The 12,627-nt window shown below is 46.2% G+C and overlaps 1 protein-coding gene across 1 annotated transcript in view; it reads left to right on the top strand.

Annotated features, from left to right (window-relative positions):
* Positions 1-413, top strand: part of KDM2B (lysine demethylase 2B) — a 110,580-nt gene extending 110,167 nt beyond the window's left edge. The window contains exon 13 of the transcript XR_009208827.1: positions 395-413. The gene's annotated coding sequence lies outside the window, so the exon portion shown is untranslated. The remainder of the gene's footprint in view (positions 1-394) is intronic.
* The last annotated feature ends 12,214 nt before the right edge of the window (positions 414-12,627 follow it).

Consider the following 12,627-nt stretch of genomic DNA (forward strand, 5'->3'; position numbering starts at 1 on the left):
TTTTTTTTTTTTTTTTGAGACGGAGTCTTGCTCTGTCGCCCAGGCTGGAGTGCAGTGGCGCGATCTTGGCTCACTGCAAGCTCCGCCTCCCGGGTTCACGCCATTCTCCTGCCTCAGCCTCTGGAGTAGCTGGGACTACAGGCACCCGCCACTGCGCCCGGCTAATTTTTTGTATTTTTTTAGTAGAGACGGAGTTTCACTGTTAGCCAGGATGGTATCGATCTCCTGACCTCGTGATCCACCCGCCTTGGCCTCCCAAAGTGCTGGGATTACAGGCGTGAGCCACCGCGCCCGGCCAGATTTCTTTTCTTCTCAAAAAATTTTTTGGCTGGGCACAGCGGCTCATGCTATAATCCCAACACTTGGGGAGGCTGAGGTGGGCGGATCACCTGAGGTCGGGAGTTCGAGACCAGCCTGACCAACATGGAGAAACCCTGTCTCTACCCGTCTCTACTAAAAATACAAAGTTAGCCGACGTGGTGGGCGCATGCCTGTAATCCCAGCTACTCAGGAGGCTGAGGCAGGAGAATCGCTTGAACCTGGGAGGCGGAGATTGTGGTGAGCCGAGATCACACCACTGCACTTCAGCCTGGGCAACAAGAGCAAAACTCCGTCTCAATAAATAAATAAATAAATAATTGTTTTGAGTCAGGATCTTGCTCTGTCACCCAGGCTGGCGTGCAGTGGCACCATGATGGCTCACTGCAGCCTTGATCTCCTGGGCTTAAGCAGTCCTCCTAAGTCTCCTGAGTAGCTGGGATTACAGATGTGCACCATCACATCCACCTAATTTATTATTATTTTTTGTAGAGACTGGGTCTCCCTGTGTTGCCCAGGATGGTTTCGAACTTCTGGGCTCAAGCAGTCCTCCTGTCTCAGCCTCCTAATGCGTTGTGATTACAGGTGTGAGCCATCGCGCTGGGCCACCCACTCTACTCTCTTGGTTTTCCTTCTGTCTCTCTGAGCAATTTCTTCTCCGTCTCCTCTACACACCCTTCAAGTTTTGGTGTTCATACAAGTATTGCGGGCCTTTCCACTTCTCACTCGACAGATTCTCCTGGATGACCTCACCCTGTAACTCCAGAGAGGTAACCATTCTCAGGAATTCCCTGTCTAGGTCTGTATATGGGTCTCCTGAGCCTCTGCTCATCCATCTCTTCCCTGTGTATCAGATCTGTCAGCTCAGTACCCACTTCCTTCCAACCCCTGCTCCTCTTCCTGGGTTCCCTACCATGCTCTATGGCACCATCCTAGAGAACTGCAAGTCATCCTTGACTTTGCCTTTGAGCAGCTCTAGCCCTGTGTGCCACTCACATCCATCCACTTCTCCATCCCCTTGGCCCATGGCCCTTACTGTTTCTCTTGCTTCATTGCAGCTGCAGAAGCTTGAGCTCCGGTCTGCACTCCCCCACCCACCCCCACCACCTACTTAGTCATCCCCACTTCCGGTTTGCTCTCTATCCTGAGGAGAAAAGCCTCTTTACACCATAAGCCTGACTTTGTCTTTTCCTATTTAAATTCCTTTGGGATGGTGGGGTGAGGCGGCTCATGCCTATAATCCAAGCACTTTGGGAGGCCGAGGCGGGCAGATCACTTGAGACCAGGAGTTCAAGACCAGCCTGGCCAACATGGCCAAACCCTGTCTCTACTTAAAATCCAAAAATTAGCCAGGCATGGTGGTGGGTGCCTATAATCTCAGCTACTCGGGAGGCTGAGGCAGGAGAATCGCTTGAACTCGGGATGCAGAGGGTGCAGTGAGCCAAGATCGGGCCGCTGCACTTCAGCCTGGCAACAGAGCAAGACTGTCTCCAAAAAAAAAAAAAATACACACACACACACACACACACACACACACACACACACACATTATTTATTCCTTTAGGGTTTCCCAATGGCCTCATGAAAAAATCCAAATTTATTAAAATAGTGTTATAGGGTCCTTTATCTTCCATTCCCTGCTCACCCCTCCAGTCCTACTTCCCACCACCCTCACCTCACAACCTCCACTGTAACCATACTGAACTGCTTGCAGTGCCCCAGTGGGTCATACTCTCCTACCTCTGGGCCTTTGCACAGGCAAGCTCCTTTGAGATGTAAATTCTCCATCTCTTGCAAGTTCACAGGAAGCGCTTCATTGGCTTCCTCGACTGGCTAACTTTAATCAACCTTTAGCTACCAGTTCTGTAGACTTTCTCAAGGAGCTGTACTCTGAACTCCTAAATTTGTCAGGCACACTGATACACATGCACATCATAAGCGATACTCATTGTCATACCGTATTATAATCGCTATTTTGCTACCTTGGTTTTTCTTTTCTGCTTTTTTTTTTTTAAATTGAAGCGCAATTAAGGTATAATAAAATGCACGAAACTTAAGTGTTCAGTTCAGTGAGTTTTGTTTTTGTTTTGAGACAGAGTCTCCCTCTGTCACCCAGGCTGGAGTTCAGTGGCGCAATCTCTACTCACTACAACCTCCGCCTCCCAAGTTCAAGTGATTCTCCTGCCTCAGCCTCCCAAGTAGCTGGGATTACAAGCGCGTGCCACCATGCCTGGCTAATTTTTGTATTTTTAATAGAGATGGGGTTTCACCATCTTGGCCAGGCTGGTTTCGAACTCCTGACCTCATGTGATCTCCCCGCCTGTGTTGGGATTACAGGCGTGAGCCACCACACCTGGCCACTTCGGTGAATTTTGATGACTGGATACATTCATGTACACTGCAACCTCCGCCTCCCGGGTCACGCCATTCTCCTGCCTCAGCCTCTCCGAGTAGCTGGGACTACAGGCGCCCGCCACCACGCCCGGCTATATTTTGGTTTCACCGTGGTCTCGATCTCCTGACCTCGTGATCCGCCCGCCTCGGCCTCCCAGAGTGCTGGGATTACAAGCGTGAGCCACCGCGCCCGGCCAAATAAGAACATTTCTGTCATCCCAGAAATGTGTGTGTGTTTGTGTGTGTCTGTGTATGTTCCTCTCCAGTCAACATCTCCTCCCATCCACAAAGGCAGCCCACTGTGTAACTGGTTACTTGTCTGGATAGACTCTACGCTGCATGAGGGCAGTTACCATGTCTACCTTCTTTTTGTTGCCCAAGCTGGAGTTCAGTGGCACAAACACGGCTCACCACAGCCTTAACCTCCTAGGCTCAAGCAATCCTCCTGCCTCAGCCTCCTGAGTAACGGGGACCACAGGCACATGCCACCACACCCAGATAATTATTGAAAAAAGTTTTGTAGAGACAGGGTCTCCCTATGGTGCCTAAGTTGATCTCAAACCCCTGGGCTCAAGTGTTCCTCCCACCTCAGCCTCCCAAACTGCTGGGATTACAAGTGTGAGCTACCACACCTGGCCTCCATCTTCTTTATACATTTCAAAACCTAGCACATAATAGACAACTTAATAAATATGAAGGAATGCATAGAATATTGATAGAATGGATAGAAAACTGCTGGGTGTGGTGGCTCACGCCTGTAATCCCAGCACTTTGGGAGGCCGAGGTGGGCAGATCACCTGAGGTTGGGAGTTCGAGACCAGCCTGACCAACATGGAGAAACCCCGTTTCTATTATAAATACAAAATCAGCTGGGCGTGGTGGCAGACGCCTGTAATCCCAGCTACTCAGGAGGCTGAGGCAGGAGAATCACTTGAGCCCGGGCAGTGGAGGTTGCAGTGAGCCAAGATCGTGCCATTGCACTTCGGCCTGGGCAACAAGAGTGAAACTCTGTCTCAAAAAGAAAAGAAAAGAAAACTGCAGTGATTACATTAATTTATTGGGATATTTTAGAGATTAACATCACTGACTGTAATAAAAATAGTTAGAGGCAAAATATAGAAGTCTCCTGTCTCCTTGAGCCTTTGTTCACCCCTGTGCTGGTAATGAGACCCTTCTGTTGAAGTTACAATTCAAGGATTAGGCATTCCATCCCCAATAACTGTTGGCAAAAGTCAAAATAAATATTTTTGGATTCCATAAAATTTGAATTTCACACTGAAGTGATTGAATTTTAAAACATATTTACTTCAAGTCAAGTATCCAAGTACCGTGTAAGTAATAATATCTCAAACAGCTACAGAAATGTGAAAATACAACATTTCAGATATTCACCAACAGACGTCACTGATAGGTTGCAGTTATCATATTTAGCATAAGCTTCAGGTATTAAAAGTAGGCCAGGTGCAGTGGTTCAAGCCTGTAATCCCAGCACTTTGGGAGGCCAAGGCGGGCAGATCACTTCAGGTGAGGAGTTTGAGACCAGCCTGTTCAACATGGTGAAACCGTCTCTACTAAAAATACATAAATTAGCCGGGCATGGTGGCGCACACCTGTAATCCCAACTACTTGGGAGGCTGAGGCACAAGAATTGCTTGAACCTGGGGAGGCAGAGGTTGCAGTGAACCGAGATCATGCCACTGCACTCCAGCCTGGATGACAGAGTGGGACTCTGTCTCAAAAAAAAAAAAAAAAAATGTAGATTAAGTCAACTCTCCCCACCCTCTAGCGAAGTGCTGACAAGATCAAGAAGACCATAAATGGGACTAAGCCTCTTTTCAAAGATCATAATCAACACATTTATTAAAACCTTAATTGTGTGTAGTGCTATGCCATGCTAAATGATTCACACAGAGAATTAGCTAAACCTTGCCTCTCTCCTCTAACAGTTTACAATCCAAGGCAGACAGGCTGACGCTCTTGCACATTTATAGCCAAATTAGACACAATGAAATACAAACATTGTCAACTGATAAATGAATAAAATAGACATTCAGGGAAGGAGATATTCAGATGGTTGCGATAAAAAGAGTTGCCTTGAAAATTCCAATTTCAGACTATGCAGGATAAAAAGATTAGTACTCTTATCCATCACCACCTTCATTTACAATCATATAAGAATATACATGTGCCTAAGCTGGGCACGGGGGGCTCACGCCTGTAATCCCAGCACTTTGGGAGGCCAAGGTGGGTGGATCACAAGGTCAGGAGTTAGAGACCAGCCTGACCAATATGGTGAAACCCCATTTCTAGTAAAAATACAAAAATTAGCCAGGCATGGTGGCATGCGCCTGTAATCCCAGCTACTCAGGAGGCTGAGGCAAGAGAATCGCTTGAACGCGGGAGAAAGAGGTTGCAGTGAGCCGAGATTGCACCATTTGCACTCCAGCCTGGGCAACAGAGTGAGACCCCATCTCGAAAAAAAAAAAAGAAGATACATGTGCCTAATAATTGTTCCCAAAAATGTCAACCTTTGTCCATCCTCATTCTGAAACCCTTACACCTTCTAGAGTCACAATACTTGTAGTAGTAATTTCTTTTTCTTTTTGAGACAGGCTCTTGCTCCGTTGCCCAAGCTAGAGTGCAGTGGCATGATCATGGCTTACTGCAGCATTGACCTTCTTGGCTCAAGTGATCTTCCCCCCTCAGCCTCCTGAATAGCTGGGACTACAGGCATGCATCACCATACCTGGCCCACTTTTTTGTTTTGTTTTGTTTTTTGTAGAGACAAGATCTTGCTATGTTACCCAGGCTGGTCTGACACTCCCAGCCTCAAGCAATCCTCCTGCTTTGGCCTCCCAAAATGGTGGGATTACAAGCATGACCCACCATGCCTGGCTGCCTGTAGTAATTTTGTAATAGACTATGATTTCAAATGGTATTCTTGAATACACATCTATGTCTTTGCTAAAAGGTTAATAAAATAGCCTTTTCTTTTCAGCACTGCTGGCAAGATTTCCAAAACAGCTCTTTTGATCTTGCATTGAAATTTTTTTTGTTTCAACTGATTCAATTCTATTTAATTCTTATCTCCCCTACTTCAACTTTTTTTTTTTTTTTGAGACAGAGTTTCGCTCTTGTTGTCGAGGCTGGAGTGCAATGACAAGATGTCAGCTCACTGCAACCTCCACCTCCCGAGTTCAAGCAATTCTCCTGCCTCAGCCTCCTGAGTAGCTGGGACTACAGGTACACAACACCACACCTGGCTAATTTTTGTATTTTTTTTAGTAGAGATGGGGTTGCTTCATGTTGGCCTGGCTGGTCTCGAACTCTTGACCTCAGGAGATCCACCTGCCTTGGCCTCCCAAAGTGCTGGGATTACAGGCCTGAGCCACACCACCTGCTGAAGCTAATTCTTTTTTTTTTTTTTTTTTTGAGACGGAGTCTCGCTCTGTCACCCAGGCTGGAGTGCAGTGGCGCAATCTCGGCTCACTACAAGCTCCGCCTCCCGGGTTCACGCCATTCTCCTGCCTCAGCCTCTCCAAGTAGCTCAGACTACAGGCGCCCACCACCAGGCCCGGCTAATTTTTTGTATTTTTAGTAGAGACGGGGTTTCACCGTGGTCTCGATCTCCTGACCTTGTGATCCGCCCGCCTCGGCCTCCCAAAGTGCTGGGATTACAAGCGTGAGCCACCGCACCCGGCCTGAAGCTAATTCTTTAGAATGGCCCCTTTAATTTGAATGGCTAATTATTACACCATTAGACACTTGAAAAAAATATTTTTGGCCAGGCACAGTGGCTTAGCAGTATACATGCAGGTGTGTATATTGATATGACACTCACAGAAGAGTTCTTGGAATTTGCTCTTGATATATTTAGAGCTGGGTGTGAACTGATAGTCCCAAAGCTGAAAGTGGAAACTCCAGTACCTAGATTCAGATCCATGTTTCAAGTCACTCCGAATATCACTTTATTTTTTTTGTTTGAGACAGAGTCTTGCTCTGTTGCCCAGGCTGGAGTGCAGTGGCACAGTCACGGCTCACTACAGCCTCCACCCCTGGGCTCAAGCGATCCTCCTGCCTCAGCCTCCTGAGTAGCTGGAACCACCAGTGGGTGCCACCACACCCGGCTAATTTTTGTATTTTTTGTCGAGATGGAGTTTTGCCCTCTTGCCCAAAGTGGTCTCAAACTCCTGGGCTCAAGCAATTCTCCCACCTTAGCCTCCCAAAATTCTGGGATTACAGGCATGAGCTACTACATCTGGCCTGAAAATTATCTTTAAAATGACCTCAGATGCCTGGCTAAGTAATGTGTAGGTACTAGAATAGGCACAGGGGTGCCATCAAAAATGTTAGTAGAGGAATGACATAATCCAAGTTTCTTGATTTTCGCTGTTTTTCCTGTAAATGAGTGACCCCTAATAGAAATTTGCAGTTCATGACTGTTAATGGGGGTGGGGGAGAATGTCCAGATCTGTTGTAATCCTTAGCTTTCTAAAATTCTTGCCCAGCCTCTAAAGCACTGCTCTCCAAATCTTACTATGTCTAAGAATAGAAATATCCTGGAGCGCTGACCTGATGGAAGTATTTTGCAGTTGTTTGATAGTGCCGTTCACCTCGACTCTTATTAGAAGAGACGGTAGCAAAGATTGGGATGCCTTTCCAAAAATATCGAAGCCTTTATCCAATATGGAATCACTGTCCCACAGCAGTGAGAATTACCTTGAGCAAAGTTATCTTGCTTGGAAAGTTGACTATAAAGATGGCTATAAGGACCGAAATCTTAATTTTTTTCTTTTAATTTTTTTTTCTGATTACAAAAGGAAAATGCACTATTGTGAGAAACATGGAAAAGTGTACAAAAGAAAATTAAAATTACATTTCCACTACTTAAAGCAGTACCAGCATTTTGATGTACATCTGACAATTACAATAGCCAGACTTAACATTTACTGAGTCTTCTAATTTTTTTTTTTTTTTTTGAGATGGAGTCTTGCTCTGTCACCCAGGCTGGAGTGCAGTGGCGTGATCTCGGCTCACTGCAACCTCCACCTCCCAGGTTCACGCCATTCTCCTGCCTCAGCCTCCTAAGTAGCTGGGACTACAGGCGCCCGCCACCATGCCCGGCTAAGTTTTTGTATTTTTAATAGAGACGGGGTTTCACTGTGTTAGCCAGGATGGACTTGATATCCTGACCTCGTGATCCGCCTGCCTCGGCCTCCCAAAGTGCGGGGATTACAGGCGTGAGCCACAGCGCCCATCCGAGTCTTCCAATTTTTAAAAAGTATGCTGGCCAGAGGCCGGGTGTGGCACACAACTGTAGTCCCAGCTACTCGGGAGGCTGAGGCAGGAGGATTGTTTGAGCCTGGGAGGCAGAGCTTGCAGTGAGCCGAGATTGTGCCACTGCACTCCAGCCTGGGTGACACAGCTTGACTCCTCCTCAAAAAAAAAAAAAAAAAAAGAAAAAGAAAGCTAAGTACTATGTGTTAGAACACAGATGTTCTCATTATTTTAAAGAGATGGGGGTCTTGCTATGTTGTCCAGGCTATATTCAAATTTTTCCAGGGAAAGGGTGTATCAATTTGCATTTCTATTGGTTTTGTATAGAAAGAGCCCAATTCTCTGCACTCTGATCAGCGCTTATTAATTTACTCAGATCTTGGCCAATACTGTGTCTATTTTATTTATTTACTTATTTATTTGAAATAGGATCAAGCCGGGCATGGTGGGTCATGTCTATAATCTGAGCACTTCGAAAGGCCGAGGTGGGCAGATCACTTGAGGTCAGGAGTTCAAGACCAGCATAGCCAACATGGTGAAACCCCATCTCTACTAAAAATACAAAAATTAGCCTGGCATGGTGGCAGGCAACCGTAATCCCAACCCTAATCCCTGTAATATTCTGGAGGCTGAGGCAAAAGAATTGCTTGAACCCGGGAGGTGGAGGTTGCAATGAGCCGAGATAGTGCCACTGCACTCCAGCCTGGGAGACAAAGCGAGACTCCATCCCCCCCACAAAAAAAGAAATAGGATCTCACTCTGTCACCCAGGCTGCAGTGCAGTGGCACAATTATAGCTCACTACAGCCTCAAACTCCTGGTTTCAAGCAATCCTCCCACCTCAGCCTCCCGAGTAGCTGGGACTACAGGTGTGTGCCACCACATCTGGCTAATTAAAAAAAAAATTTTTTTTTTTTTGAGACAGAATATCACTCTTTTGCCCAGGCTTGAGTGCAATGGTGAGATCTCTGCTCACTGCAACCTCCACCTCCTGGGTTCAAGCGATTCTCATGCCTCAGCATCCCCAGTAGCTGGGATTACAGGCGCCTGCCACCATGCCTGGCTAATTTTTGTATTTTAGTAGAAATGGGGTTTCATCATGTTGGCCAGGCTGGTCTCTAACTCCTGACGTCAAGTGATCCACCTGCCTCAGCCTCCCAGCGTGTTGGGATTACAGGCATGAGCCACCACGCCCGGCCAAAAATTTTTTTTTGTAGAGGTAGAGTCTTACTGTTTCCCAGGCTGGTCTTGAACTCCTGACCTCAAGCGACCCTCCTGCCTCAGCCTCCCGAAGTGTCGGGATTACAGGTATGAACCACCATGCCTGGCTTTTTAAGTCTAAATAATGGCATTTTTCTTATTTTGATTTGCATTTCTTTTATTTTTGGTAGAGTTAAACATTTTTCTTTTTCTTTCCCTCCCATCTTTATTGAGGTGTAATTGACAAAAACTGTATATATTCACGGTATATAATATGATGCTTTGATATATTTATACACTGTAAAATGATCACCACAGCCAGGCGCGGTGGCTTATGCCTGCAATCCCAGCACTTTGGGAGGCCGAGGCGGGCGGATCACCTGAGGTTGGGAGTTCGAGAGCAGCCTGACCAACATGGAGAAACCCTGTTTCTACTGAAAATACAAATTTAGCCAGGCATGGTGGCCCATGCCTGTAATCTCAGCTACTTGGGAGGCTGAGGCAGGAGAATCGCTTGAATCCAGGAGGTGGAGGTTGCAGTAAGCCTAGATGGCACCATTGCACTCCAGCCTGGGCAACAAGAACAAGAGTGAAACTCATTGTCATAAAAAGATCACCACAGTCAGGCTAATTAACATATCCACCACCTCATATAATTACCATTTTTTTGTGGCAAGAACACTTAAGCTCTACTCTGTTAGAAAACGTCAAGTATACAATACATTATTGTTGTTATTATTATTATTTATTATTATTTTTTGAGACGGAGTCTTGCTTTGTCACCCAGGCTGGAGGGCTCACTGCAAGCTCCACCTCCTGGGTTCATGCCATTCTCCCACCTCAGCCTCCCGAGTAGCTGGGACTACAGGCGCCTGCCACCATGCCTGGCTAATTTTTTGTATCTTTAATAGAGATGGGGTTTCACTGCGTTAGCCAGGATGGACTTGATATCCTGATATCCTGACCTCGTGATCCGCCTGCCTTGGCCTCCCGGAGTCCTGGGATTACAGACGTGAGCCACTGTGCTCGGCCTACATTATTATTAATTAGAGTTACCATATGCTATATGTTTGATCTCCAAAATTTATTTATCTTATAATTGAAACCTTCCTTTGACCAAAATTCTCCTGTTTCTCCCTCCCTATGGCTCTTGTCAACCAACTTCCTCTCGTTTCTATGAGTTAGACTTCTTTGGATACCACACATAATGAGATCATGCAGTGTTTATCTTGAGTTGAACTTTTTTTTCCATCAAGCCAATTGTTTTAGCCTCTTTATGTATTTTAGAAGCAAATGAGAATTGTAATGGATAAACAGGCCTTCAGCATTGACTAGTTTGGAGCTAACTCTTGAATACAAAAAGGTAGTTCCTGGCTGGGCACGGTGGCTCACGTCTGTAATCCCAGCACTTTGGGAGGCCAAGGCGGGTGGATCACTTGAGGTCAGGGGTTCAAGACCAGCCTGGCCACCATGGTGAAACCCCGTCTCTACTAAAAATATAAAAATTAGCCGGGCGCAGTGGCACGTGCCTGTATTCCCAGCTACTCGGGAGGCTGAGGCAGGAGAATCGCTTGAACCTGGCAGGCAGAGGTTGCGGTGAGCCGAGATTGCGCCATTGCACTCCAGCCTGGGCAACAGAGCAAGATTGTTTCTTTTTTTTTTTTTTTTGAGATGGAATCTTGCTCTGTCATCCAGGCTGGCATGCAGTGGCACATTCTTGGTTTACTGCAACCTCTGCTTCCAGGTTTTAAGCGATTGTCCTGCCTCAGCCTCCCCAGTAGCTGGGATTATAGGCACGCACAACCACGCCCGGCTAATTTTTGTATTTTTAGTAGAGGCGAGGTTTCACCATGCTGGCCAGACTGGTCTTGAACTCCTGACCTCCCATGATCCACCCACCTTGGCCTCCCAAAGTGCTGGGATTACAGGTGTGAGCCACAATGCCCGGCCGAGACTCTGTTTCAAAAAAAAAAAAAAAAAAAAGGAATTAGCATTCTACTCCTAAGTATATACTCAAAAGAACTGAAAACAGATACTAAAACAAATACTTGTACATGAATGTTCATAGCAGTGCTATAAACAAGAGTCAAAAGACAGATATATCCCAAATTTCCATCAACTGATGAATGGATTAAAACATTGTGGTATATATACACAACAGAATATTACTCAGCCATAAGAAATGAATGAAGTAGTGATACATGTTACAACATGAATGAATCTGGGTAACACTATACTAAGTCAAATAAGCCAGAAACAAAAGGTCACATATTGTATCACATCCCCCCCCCTTGTTTTTGCAGGGACAGAGTCTTGCTCTGTTGCCCAGTCTAGTCTCAAACTTCTGCCCTCAAATGATCCTCCAGCCTCTGCTTCCCAAAGTGCTGGGCTTACAGGCAGGATTCACCATGCCTGGCTGAGTCCATTTGTATGAAACGCCCGGTATAAATGAATCCGTAGAGACAGGAAGCACATTGGTCGTTTCCAGGGGCTGAGGAGAGTGGAGGAATAGGGAGTAATTGCTTAGTGGGCATGGGGTTTCCTTTTACAGTGATGAAAATGTTTTGAAACAAGGTAGAGGTGGTGGTTGCACATCATGGTGAATGTACTACTATTACTGAATTATTCACTTTATTATTTTTAAAATTTTTATTTATTTTGAGATGGAGTCTCATTCTGTTGCCCAGGCTGGAGTGCAGTGGTGCAGTCTCTCCTCACTGCAACCTCCACCTCCTGGGTTCAAGTGATTCTCCTGCCTCAGCCTCCCAGTAGCTGGGATTACAGGTGCTCACTACCACACCCAGCTAATTTTTTTTTTTTTGTATTTTTAGTAGAGACAGGCTTTTGCCATGTTGGCCAGGCTGGTCTCTAACTCCTGACCTCAGGTGACCCGCCTGCCTCAGCTTCCCAAAGTACTGGGATTACAGATATGAGCACCACTCCCAGCCTGAATTATTCACTTTATTTATTTTTGAAATGGCAGTCTTGCTCTGTTGCCCAGGCTGGAGTGCAGTGGTGCAATCTTAGCTCACTGCAACCTCCACCTCCCAGGTTCAAATGATTCTCCTGCCTCAGCTTCCCGAGTAGCTGGGATTACGGGTAGCCACCACCATGCCTGGCTAATTTTTTTGTATTTTTAATAGAGATGGGGTTTCACCATGTTGGCCAGGTTGGTCTTGAACTCCTGACCTCAGGTGATCTGCCTACCTTGGCCTCCCAAAGTGCTGGGATCCCAGGTGTGAGCCACCATGCCTGGCCAAATTATTTACTTCAAAATGGTTAACCTGATGTCATATGAATTTCATCTCAATTTTTAACAAGCTAAACAAAATAATTTCTTTCCACTGGGCACAGTGGCTCATGCCTGTAATCCCAGCACTTTCGGAGGCCAAGGCAGGAGGATCGCTTTAGCCCAGGAATTTGAGACCAGCTTGGGCAA

The sequence above is a fragment of the Hylobates moloch genome, unplaced genomic scaffold (assembly GCF_009828535.3).
Source record: "Hylobates moloch isolate HMO894 unplaced genomic scaffold, HMol_V3 SCAFFOLD_12, whole genome shotgun sequence".
Lineage (NCBI taxonomy): Eukaryota > Metazoa > Chordata > Mammalia > Primates > Hylobatidae > Hylobates > Hylobates moloch.